The sequence below is a fragment of the Antedon mediterranea genome, chromosome 9 (assembly GCF_964355755.1).
Source record: "Antedon mediterranea chromosome 9, ecAntMedi1.1, whole genome shotgun sequence".
In the NCBI taxonomy this organism is placed as follows: Eukaryota; Metazoa; Echinodermata; class Crinoidea; order Comatulida; family Antedonidae; genus Antedon; species Antedon mediterranea.
In genome coordinates this window covers 4,748,113-4,760,791 of record NC_092678.1, presented here as the reverse complement: position 1 = coordinate 4,760,791, position 12,679 = coordinate 4,748,113, and the positions used below count along the sequence as shown (strand labels likewise).

The window sequence follows — 12,679 nt, the reverse complement described above, 5'->3', positions numbered from 1 at the left end:
ATGATTCATGATTGTGAATTTATGATTACAAAAGTGATTTTGTTAAATCGCGAGTAGAACGCGTAATTTTTGATAGCGCACAGTGAATCCATAACCACATCGATTCCTGGCCATAAGAAATATACTCTGAAAAATTGACTTAGCTAGATGAAACTGATATCAAGATAATTCACGGACAAAATAGTGATAAGGAAAGAATAAATAAATAAATAAAGATCCTGACAGAATCAGGTTATATGCATGATAATGCATATAACCTAATTATAATATGGTGTAGAGAGTGATAAATCATTTATATAGAGAAGAAATATAGTTGGGCCTAACACCGAACCCTGCGGTACTCCGCATATAATTAGTAGTGATGATAACCGAAGTCCATTGAGTTTAACATATTGTCTCCTATTTTCTAAATAATTTTTAAACCAATTTAAAGGCAATCTTCTGATTCCATAATGAGCCATTTTAGATAAAAGAATACTATGATCAATGGTGTCAAAGGCTTTGACTTAGACTTGCCCCAAGTCTGTATTATCTTTTTTTTTTATTTATTTATTTTTATTGCGACCGCGATTTTTGTCTGAAAATACAAAATCAAGTAGTATACGTATGAAATGCCATATGTGCCAAAATATTTATCTTTTTACTAATATTAAGACAAAACTCCGTCTGGAACCCAGACTAGCTTTGACTAAATCAAATCTCCTACTGTGACTCTCCCCTCATCTAAGTATTGTATTATTTGATTAACTAGATTAAATAGAGAATGTTTAGTACTATACTTTTGGCGGAAACCATATTGATGACAATAAAATATATTATTTTTTTCTATAAAATCTAATAATCTATTTTTCACAATCCTTTTAAATACTTTGGTTTATAGTGGCAAAACTGAAATCTGTAGATAATTTCCAAGGAGATCCTTATAACCCTTTAAAAAAATTTGGAGTCACTTGTGCCACTTTCAAGTCATCATGAAAAACACCTGTGACAAGTAATAAGTTAATAATATATGTTAATGGCTTTGCAATAACAATAGATGAATCCTTAATTAATCTAGCAGATAACTGGTCATGTCAAGTGGACTTTTTTATATCTATATTTCTTAATAATTCTTTAATTTCAAATTCTAAAACAGGTTTCCAAAATAAAGAGGAACTAATTGAATTTTTCAAATATTCATTGGAACTTTTTTGAGAGCAATTAATCTTGCTTGCTAAATTTCTGCAATTCTATATTAACATAATTTTATTTAAGTTTATCTGGAATAATTTAATTTACACTCTTTAAGAATACTGTTTATAATTCCCCATGTTTTAATTGTATTACTTTTACTTTTCATAAACAAATCACCATAATACATTTCTTTAGCCTTTCTAAGAAGGCCTGTTAATACATTCCTATATCTTTTATATGTTAAGGACATGTCTATGTTGAAGTTAGATTTAACAAGTTTAGAATACAATTTATGTTTTTTGTTAATACTCTTTCTAATAGCTCTAGTTATCCATGGCTTATTATTCCTTAAATACTTTTTTGATGGATTAAAAGTTACAAACGGTGCATTATTATCACATATATTACCAAAAGTTGTATAAAAATTATTATATGCCATATTTACATCATCAGATCTATAAATATCATCCCAGTTAGCTCTAGATATATTATAATCCGTTGTGAGGAAAAGCACGCACAAAATATTCCTGATTTATAATCCGTTGTGAGGGAAAGCACGCACAAAATAATCCTGTATTATAATTCGTTGTGAGGGAAAGCACTCACAAAATAATCCTGAAAGTCTGCGGTCAAGACGTCTGAAATTTACAGAATTACACACAAAACACAATAGGCCTATAGAAATTTCTGCCCAAGATGGGGTTTTTATTAAACAAACTGTATACAATATGTGAGTATCCAACTCAAGTTATCTAAATAAGACAACAGATTTAACAACAAAGTTCTGATTGCTGACTGATTAAAGCAAGGACTACTACTTCATGTGTAGCCCAACTCGGTCTCACTTGACTAACCTCACTTTCTAAAACCCCACCCACCACCAGAGTACCAACAGTTATTTTAAACGAGATAAGGAGTTAAAGGAAGTAGATATTAAAAAAAACTCAAAGAAGAATACTTGTCAAGTAAAAAATTGGATTAAACGTTGATGCCAGACATATTTCACTCAATGCTTACTTTGATGGTTCAAAGAACATTTCAGGGATCCCATACCAGGTAGGTACTCACAATATTGGCTATATTTAAAATTTTATTTATTAAACATTTTATGGCATATAGTCCCAAGAGGAAAACATGGGCCAATGGCCCAAATACAGAAATAACTACAATACAAAAGATGATTTTCCTTGTGGGTGTTTGTGCCAATAAAATAAATAAATGAAATGGAAGTACTTACAATGATGCAAAACACAACTATAAATTGAACCTCATAAATTAATGTTTACAGTACTGAGGCGTATGTGGAGGTACTGGACATGCACACCTGGAGAAATACGATTGGGCACGTAAGATGGCAGTAAACGCTTTAGAGTATGATGAGTCAGCTGTGGATGCCAATCCTGAGAAGCCAGAGATTTAGATTTGGACGCTTTTGCAGATGCGTTAGAAAGACAGGTAATGAATAGTACGTTTATTACTGGTAACAGTTGTAGTCTAGACTTTGTAGCACTTGTAGTACATGGATGGAAACTCGCCTACTATAAAGTTATTCTTTATTCCAAGAAGTGTATTTCCAAATGTTGACCAAAAAAACACCGGCTACATTTTATATTGGTAAGCTACAGTGAAAAATGTGTTTTTATTCATCGTCTATTGAACTGAAAACTGAAAAATGTCATTTTATTTGTTTGCAGGAGGAAAATAGATGCTAGGGCAATTAATAAAATTGCGTGTTGTCGTCCACACGGTGAGGATCATAAAGATGATACTGGTCTGTGGCATTATCTATTCTGTTCACAGGATGACTTTCCTGAACTAAGTAAGTTCCCTAGGACTTAATTATTTAACAAATATTTGTAATAATAATAAATTATTATTGTGTGAACACAGGAGAGAGAGAGAGATTGTGTAAACTTCAATGACAAATTATTTATTCGAATAGGAACTAGAAATACTAAGACCAAACTTTAACCAAACTGGAAAACAATCTGAAAAAAATCCCCAACTTGACTGGACAATAATGCCAGCATACGTCAAGCTAGAAAATGTAAATTAAAACAATAAATTGATGATTATGATAAATAATATAGTATTTCTTCACTTCGAAATCTGCAAACGTCCTCGCAATAACAACTGAGTTACCGCTTGCCCTCTCTCCTTTGCCAGGACAATGCAATTATTGTCCCAATAATTGTTAACAATATATATTTTGATTAAGAATTAAAACTATTAATAAAATGTATAAAGAAATATAATAAACTTGAACAGGAATAAAACCAGCTCCTTACATACTCCCAAGCTTTATCTGTTGTTGTCCTTGACAACATCACTAAAAATATATACATATAAAGAAGATGGGAAAAAACAAACAACTCAATTATCGTAACATATGTAAAATATGTCAAAACCAATAATTAAGAACAATTGATTAAGAATTAAAACTAATAAAATGTATAAAGAAATATAATAAACTTGAACATAAATAAAACCAGCTCCTTACATACTCCCCAGCTTTATCTGTTGTCGTCCCTGACAACATCACTAAAAATATATACATATAAAGAAGATGGGAAAAAACACAAATTAATTATTGCAACATATGTACAATATGTCAAAACCAATAATTGTTAACAATATATATTTAGATTAAGAATTTAAACTAATAAAATGTATAAAGAAATATAATAAACTTGAACATAAATAAAACCAGCTCCTTACATACTCCCCAGCTTTATCTGTTGTCGTCCCTGACAACATCACTAAAAATATATATCATAAAAAGAAGATGGGAAAAAACAAACAAATCAATTATCGTAACATATGTACAATATGTCAAAACCAAAAACGAAAAATGAATAAAGTTCATCAAAGCATAAACAAAGTTACAATATGAATATTCAAAGTAGGAAGAAAAATAATGAAATTCTTGAATTTATAAACATTAAAAACAAGGCTGCAGTCGTGTGCTTAAGTTAGTGTTTACTGACCAACCAACCGACCGACGAACCGACCGACATAGTGAGCTGTAGAGTCGCGTTGCACGCGACTAAAAATGAACTGAAATGAACCCCAGCTTTATATGTTGTTGTCCCTGGCAACATCAGTGTATCATGAAATAAAAACTTGACTTGAGCTGTCCTGCAAGTATCTGTACTAACAAAAGTTGCGTCATGCTAAATTCTGCCAATATGGAGTTATTAATTCCAAATAATTCTGTTTTTCGCCTTTTCCCTTAATCCGAGAAGAGCGTCTGAGTGTTGTTTTTCTACAGTTTGTTGTTCAGGTTCTATTACAATGCTCTGCGGCTCTACATGACGTGTGTGAGTGTGTAGCATCTCGATAAATAATTACTTCATACGGACAACCTCAAAACTGATCTTGCCGGTCCGTATGAAGTAATTATTTATCGTTTTTGCCAGGTTCTAATGTTGTGAAATCAATAGCTAAACTTCTAATGGTCTCGTCGCTATAAGTGAGCCCATTGTAAGATGAATCTTCTTACCAGATTTAGCAAGCGTGAAGTTATACGAAACAAGTTAAACTAAGATGGCTCTAGGTTGATCAGAGTTCTTCCTCCCAACACGATGAGATCGGTCAATATCGCCTATACAACACTTAATACCAAGCTTATCATTACAAATATCACTCAATATGTTATCCGTGTTTCCCGCGTAAGACTCTGTCACACCGTATACCCTTAATGAGTTCCAACGGGAGTATTGCTCAAAATCATGATCAAGGAATCTTGACATCTAATTTTAAATTCAAGTTCAGATATACGGTAGCAGTGTTCTGAGTCGGAACTGTAATGTCCTCTAATTCACTAATTCTAGTTTCACCCTGGTCTAACCTATCAAACAAGGGTTTCAGTTTAGCTTCCATTTTTCATTGAAAACTTCATCCAATATCGATTTCATGGTTGCTCGAAAGGCGGCACGGGTCAGTGCTGATGAGATACTATCTGATATTTGTTTACTCAACTCGGCCGAAGCTAGTACATCAAGTATGGCTTTGTAAGGCATTGTCTTAACTCGTCAGTAGACAGTTCAAATAAATCGGGTATAAATAAAACAGAGAAAACTCAAAACGTAGTAAGGCACTGTTGAATAGTATACAGTATTGCCACGATTCAAACATGCACGTTGGCTTACAGCATTGTATGCGGAGCCAAATAATAGATGATGTTCACTCGTCAACGGCTTGCAAAGTGTGCTGACATGGTTCAGATCCAAGTTCGGCCTTTCTGCTCAAAGCGTTTGCATTGATCGTTGGTATTTTATTGTAAATTTAAATTGCGCTAAGTCTGCCATCCATCTTTTTTCGGTTGCCCAAAGTCTGGAAGATGTGTGGATGTGAGTCAAGCGGGTTATTATCCAGGTAACCTATAAATTCACTTCCCATTAACAAATCGCGAAATTCTAGTTTCATACTACTATAATTCAGCATATTCCGCTTATTCTCTCCGAGTGACCTACTAGCAAACGCTAAGACAACACGTATACGTTTCTGGTAAGCCTCAATTGCTCGCATCAACTTCTAAGATGAATGAATTAGTGAAGTCAGGTAACCTGATATGGGTGCAGTTAGTTTTTTTTTTAGGATATCTAATCAGTAGTATAAACTTCATTAAACGTAACAAATACTATAGATTTTTTCACTTCGAAATCTGAAAACATCCTTGCAATAACAACTGAGTTACCGATTACCCTCTTTCCTTTGCCAGGACGATGCAATTATTTTCCCAATTATTGTTAACAATATATATTTAGATTTAGAATTAAAACTAATCTTCTTTAGCACGTTGTGCAGTGTCCACGTAATCAGTGTGTTTTTCTTTGTCATGTTTCTTTTTTTTTCCTTTTGTTATTTAAAGCTATTTCTATATCACACTAATGTCATTGCTTAATATATAACTTTATTGGTTTTTTAAAAGGTGAAAATTCAACCAATATTTGCTTGTGATGTTTTAATGCACAAATGCTTCATTACTGCAGAAGGTGGCAAACATGATGTCTGTAAACTTTTAGAAAAAGAAAGAAAACAAAACTTTTTTTCCTGAAAGTTAGCCTTGGCATACCAGCCTCAATTTAAACCAAGGATGGAATACGTAACACTAATGCCAGACAGTTATCACTACCGGCAACAGATAATAGTTTACTCAACGCTTTACCTCGCTGATTCAAGTAAAATTTCAGGGATCCCATACAAGGCAGGTACTCACAATCTTGGCTATATTTACAATAACTACAATACAAAAGATGATTATTCAATGTTTAATTGAAGTGGTTCTCATAAAATTAAATGTTTTTCGTGTTTTAGAAGGTCAATAGGTAAATAAAACTGGTTTTTTTTTATTACGAGAGTTTACTTATCATCCTCTATTGAACTGGAAACTGAAGAAATTGTATTTGTTTGCAAGAAAATTGGTGGTAGAGCAAGTAATACAAATTGCTCGTGGACATCCACATGGTGAGAAACTTGATAATGCCAATTCAGTGCATAAAGTTGATAGTGGTCTGTGGCAGTGTCCATTCTGTTTACAGGATGACTTTTTAGAACTAAGTGAGGTACTTAAGACATTACTTATTTAACAAGTATTTGTGCAAAGTATCTACATCAATTAATATTGCAGGTCTAGTTGTCTTGTGACGTAGAAGCAGATGAGGTACGGTGCACCAACTCCTTCCTTTTTGACGGTCTTTGAAGAAGCTGGTAAAATGACATGTTTGTCAATATCATAGTTTTATCCATCCAAGTCATTCTGCGATGGTTTGTGCTAGACTTGATGTTGCTTTTGTGGTGTGGTCAAACCAGGAAAGTTTGCGCTCTTTCACAATTTCAAGGAGATGTTTGTGGACTCCAATGGCCATATAGTTATCTCACTTCTGATTAAAGATTTGTTCAGTTGTGCTTCTTCTAGCACGAAATCCTTCTGCGAGAATAGATTTGACTTGAGGTTTAAGGCGGTGTAATAGGATGTGGAGAAGTACCTTGCTTGAATGACTGATGAGGCGGTAGTTATTACATTGGCGAAGATTTCCATTTTTCGGAAGAGGTATTACTATGGGTTTGGTCCACTGTGTTGGCAACCGCAGCTTCACCTCTATTCTGTAGAAGTTCCGCAGAGATTTTATCTGCTTTGGCAGACTTCCTTATTTTCAAGCCTTTTATTGCATTCTTATCCTCTGTTTTCAGTATGGGTGGCTCCTCCTCTTCATAATCTGTTTGACAGCAGGATCTGTGCTTATCACATAGTTCGATACAGTATTCCTTCCACTTATCAACAGTTGCCTTTGATTCTGTAAGTAAGTGTCCATCCTTTTCTTTGATTGCTGTGGCAGGTCTTGCTTGCTGTGATTTAGTTCTCATTCTTAATGACTTTCCTGGTGTTGTTGGTTGCAATACTTTGATCTATTGTGCATCACTGTCTTTCTATCCAGGCATCTTTTTTACTTTGTAGATTTCTTTTCTGACTTTGTTAATGGCTCGTGTACTTCTCTGCTCCTTCGTTACTCTTGCCTGTTTCTGTCCTTTTAGATCTCTCCGCTCATTATTGTAATATGAGAGGAAAAAATATGGTCTACCGAGCATCTCCAACTCGGATATTGATCTTCCCTTAGACGTTGTGCAGTATCCATGTAAAGTGTGTTTTTCTTTGTCATGTTTCTAATTTTATTAATTTTATTTTGTGTAGGTATGGAGTCATCTCAAAGGTCTGCCCAGGTCAAGCAATCAGTCTCAAAGTGCATCTTGATAATAAATTGATGGGATTCACTCCAACAAAAGAAATAGTGAAAAACATGTTAAAAACTCAGATGTTAGTGAAGGTAGGTTTAATAAAACTACCATTGGTCATTAATTAGTATTTAAAGTAATCCTTTACAGCTATTACACGATGTAATGCACTAATGTCTATTGGTTGGAACAGAAGAGCTATTGCATGTGAAACATGCAGACATTGGTTCCACATTGAATGCCAAGATGTCAACATCAAGTCGTTTCAACATTTAGGCGATACTGACATTATAGTTGGTACTGCTTGGTCTGTGGTAATAACAGCAGTAGCGATGTGTATTTGACTTGCACAAAGTTTGTACATTCGACAGATACCAGCACATCCACAATGGATGAGAATGAATTCAAACCTATACATTCATCAACACCAACCAAATCCAGCAGGCAAGTGAGAAACAAGTGGCCCCTCCGGTTCCTAAATATCAATATTCAGTCTGTTACAAATGAAGTCCACCTTTTACATAACACCATTCTGAGTACTAGGCCTGATGTTATCATTGTTTGTGAGACCCACCTTGATTACACTATTTATTAAACTACACATAACTACAAGGTATATCGTAGAGAACAGACAAGGTGGAGGAGTCGTTATTGCAATTGCTGATAATCTGCCATGCAATGATGAACCAAGTCTGTTTACAGAATGTGAAGTTTTATGGTCAGAATTCAACTCAAGGGACAGTGGAGTCTTCTTGTTTGCTCTTATTATTGTCCTGACAAGTCAGGTGAAAAGAGCATTAATCACTTTCAAGAATCCGTCCAAAAAATTCCCACCAGAGAATCGAACAATCTGACTAACCTTCCCAACAACATCTGAAGAGTGTTACCAGGAATTTCTGACCATGACATTGTGTACTTAGAGGCCAATAGCTATGCCAAAAGGATCAAACAACCACAGCAAGCATTGTTCTTGTACACAAAGGCTGATTGGGACTCTTTTCGCACCTCAATGAAACAACTGTCTGACCATTTGGTATCCAAGTATGATGAACAGGAAAGCAATCCTGAAGATATCTGGAAAGAGTTTACATCTGGCTATAAGAGGCTGTGAATATTTGTATCCCACGGAAACTATCAAGAGCCAAACACCTTGCTCCTTGGATATTGACACACACAAGGAGATCAAGAGGGAGAACAGACTATATCTGGGAAAATAAGTATAAGTTATTCACTTTTATTTCAAATATCAAAAATCGACCAAAATTACAACTCGTGGGTAAGAATTACATAAAATTTCTTTTTGAACAACCAAAAATAGTATAAGCGAACTTACAGTACGTTTCGAAACCTATCAGGTTTCATTCTCAACTGGCGTTTCATCGTCTAGCGTTGTTAATCCCATGACGACGATGAGTTGGTATAGCGCCACCAATAGGTCCAAAAGGACGTGCCCCCTTCTCCAATAGTTGATCATAAATGTGTGACAATTCGTGGGCTCCTTCATCTCTGTTCATGATTTTTCCATGTTTTCTGATGTTGATCGACTCTAACAACGCTAGACGATGAAACGCCAGTTGAGAATGAAACCTGATAGGTTTCGAAACGTACTGTAAGTTCGCTTATACTATTTTTGGTTGTTCAAAAAGAAATTTTATGTAATACCTATTCCACAACCAGATGAAATTCTTCCAACATTCGTGGGTAAGAGCCAAATTGCAGGTAAAAAACATGTCATAGTAAATATATATATATAAAAAATTAATAAAATAAACAAAAACATAGAGGGGAAGAGCAATCGCAAGCTCGCTGGGGAAATAATTAAGAATTTAATAATTTAATGAAGTAGGGTATAGGGCTATTAGTAAATCAATGATCTTACTAACAAGGATGGTATGGTCGATAAGATCAAAGGCCTTCGAGAAATCAGTAAGAACCATGGTACCAACATTGTGCTTATTCTCAGCACCTTGACAGAGATAATGCACCAAGTGGGTCAGGTAATGAGCAGTAGATTAACATTTCCAAACTGGTTAACATCGATTTTTGTACTTATATTTTGCAAGATCCAGTCAGTGATAAACTCCTCAGCTCCTTTGGCAAACACAGAAGTAATGGAGATAGGTCTGAGTTTGTCAATAGTCAATAGTAGGAGGCTGAACCTTGGGCACAAGGACTACAACTGCCTTTTTCCACTACAACTGCCTTTTCCACTTTTTCAGAAAAAGAACAGTTGAGTATATCACAAAGTGGTTCACTAAACTCCATGGCAAATAATTTAACAATTTTGGGCGGGACCAAATCTGGTCTGCAGGCCTTGTTTTCTTTGACAGATCTTTATTTTTTTTAATATCCCAAGGAAAAAGTTTAGGTGCAGGTTTGTCAGAGAAAAGGAATGCGGGGAATTGAGTTTTATTTAGAATAGGGATGTGAGCACTAATGTTAGTAAACAATTCATTGATGACATTAGCAAAGGATTTATGATCCAAAGGAGAAATTTCAGGAACTGGTATATTGAGATCAATTTTCTTAGTGTTTGTCATAACTCTGACCTGTTGGTGCCATTTTACCTGGGTCAGTTTTTTGCAGGTGTCTAACTCTATCAGCATTAAATTTTACTTTAGCTTTAATGATTTCCCTCTTGACTTTGTTTCTGCAAGCTTTAACTATAAGTCATTAATGTCATGATAATATATATTACCGATACACCGCCCTCTATGTCTAATAATGATACACGAATAAAAGTACACGGATGTAACATGGCCGACTAGAAACGAACCACGTTGTTGTGTTTGCTTATTGTAAATTGCTTCCTACCCTTCCACCCATATGACAATTACAAAGGGAGATACAACGCTCACCGAGATGTCAATACTGGACAGTTACTGAGAAAAGATCATCTGATGAAAAAATTGTGCCAAACAAGAAGTTACGGAAACTAATCAAAAGAAATGTTGGTGTTTATAACTTGAAACATAATGGTAGACTAGTGACTGATCCTGAAAAGCCAGCCAACATACTTAATAACCAATTCCAATCTGTATTCAGTGATCCTGAGAGTTTTGACGAGGATGAACTTGAACGGTGTCTTAATAATGAAAGGTTGGGCTGGTCAGAGTGCCCTGACATCAACATCAGTATTTAAAAAAGGTGAGCGATACAAAGCATCTAACTACAGACCATTGACCAGTATCTCTTGTAAAATTATGGAACACATCATCGTTACTAATCTGATGTCTCATAGTGACCAGCACAACATCCTAAAAGATGAGCAACTTGGATATCGCGGTGACAGATCTACCGAGACTTAACTTGACGAGCTCACTGAAATTGCAGAGAAAGGTAAACGTCAGGATGTTCTTGTATTTGACTTTTCAAAAGCTTTTGATAAAGTGTGCCACCCACTCCTGATAAACAAGCTGTAATGTTTTATCACTCTTCTATATTATACTTTATTCACATCGTCCATGTTGCACACGCTTACTCTTACCTAGAGGGCGGCAACTACATTACATTCCCTCCTTACTTTAGATAAGTTCTACAACTATCAAATACAACACTGAATATTAACTAACATTTTAACTATTAACCTTTATCATATTGACTAGCTTATTTTAATTATTAATACTCTGATTGTTATGCTTCATATTAGTGCATATTTTTTTTATAAGTAATTCTCCATCAATTGCATAGTGTCAATTATCAAGATATATTATTGTTTACTAATTAAATTCTCAGAAATGTTCAAATTGTCTTTTACTGTTTATCAATGTCTCTTGTCACAAATATAATCAATGTTCTTATCCAATAATTCGAAATCAATAACTTTGCTCAAAATCAAATTTAAATGTTCATCAAAATGTGAATCAACTCAACAATGTTCATATCCTTTGTTTCTATTATTTTCAAACTTATTGGTCCAACACAAAATCATTATATCTTGCGGGCATTCGTCGATTCCTTTGCGGTCGTCTTGGTTCTTGTTGATCATTTACATCTTGGGGTCTTTCTACTACATCATCATCGACGTCTGACTCATAATCATTAAAAATGTTTATTTTCTTGAAATGAGAAATGTTCCTTCTAATTTTTATACCATTCCTATCTGCAATTATAGCATTTCCTTTTCTCCAACTTACAATATACGGATCTGGGTCAAACGGGGTTGTTAACATATTCTTCTTTTGTTGCTTTACAAGCACTTTGTCTCCAACTTTCAAATCGCTTTCTTTTGTATGCAAATACATATCTCCGCTATCTTTCATTTTCTTCTTCCATTCTTCTCGTCTACTTTAGTCAGTGATGGAAAACATATTTTTATTTTTCTTCCATATAATAGTTCAGCTGGACTTTTCCTTGTGGTTGAATGTGGGGTTGCTCGATACTGCCTGAGGAATTCATATAACGCTTGATGCGGATTTCTTCCCTCAACACTTGCAGTTTGAAGAACTTTGGTTAATGTCCGATTGAATCTTTCAACTTCCCCATTTGCTCTCGGCCATAATGGAGTCGTTCTTCGATGTTTAAACCCTTGGTATGTTGCAAATTGCTCGAACTCATGACTGTTAAATGGAGGTCCATTATCTGACAATACTATATTAGGTATGCCATGTCTTGCGAATATCGCATCTAATTTCGGAATAGTTGCTTTCGCTGATGTCGACTGAACTATCTCGACTTCTGGAAATCTGCTATACATATCATATACAACAAGCAAATATTTTCCATTTGGCATTGGTCCTTTAAAATCAACTGCCACTTCAGTCCATGGTAA

At 34.7% G+C, this 12,679-nt stretch overlaps 1 long non-coding RNA gene across 2 annotated transcripts in view; it reads left to right on the top strand.

The window, feature by feature from the left end:
* The first annotated feature begins 6,374 nt into the window (after window positions 1-6,374).
* The window catches only part of LOC140059230 (uncharacterized), a 42,460-nt gene continuing 36,155 nt past the window's right edge, over window positions 6,375-12,679 (top strand). For both annotated transcript variants that reach the window (XR_011847153.1, XR_011847152.1), the window contains exons 1-2: window positions 6,375-6,386; window positions 7,868-8,000. This is a non-coding gene — a long non-coding RNA (uncharacterized lncRNA). The remainder of the gene's footprint in view (window positions 6,387-7,867; window positions 8,001-12,679) is intronic.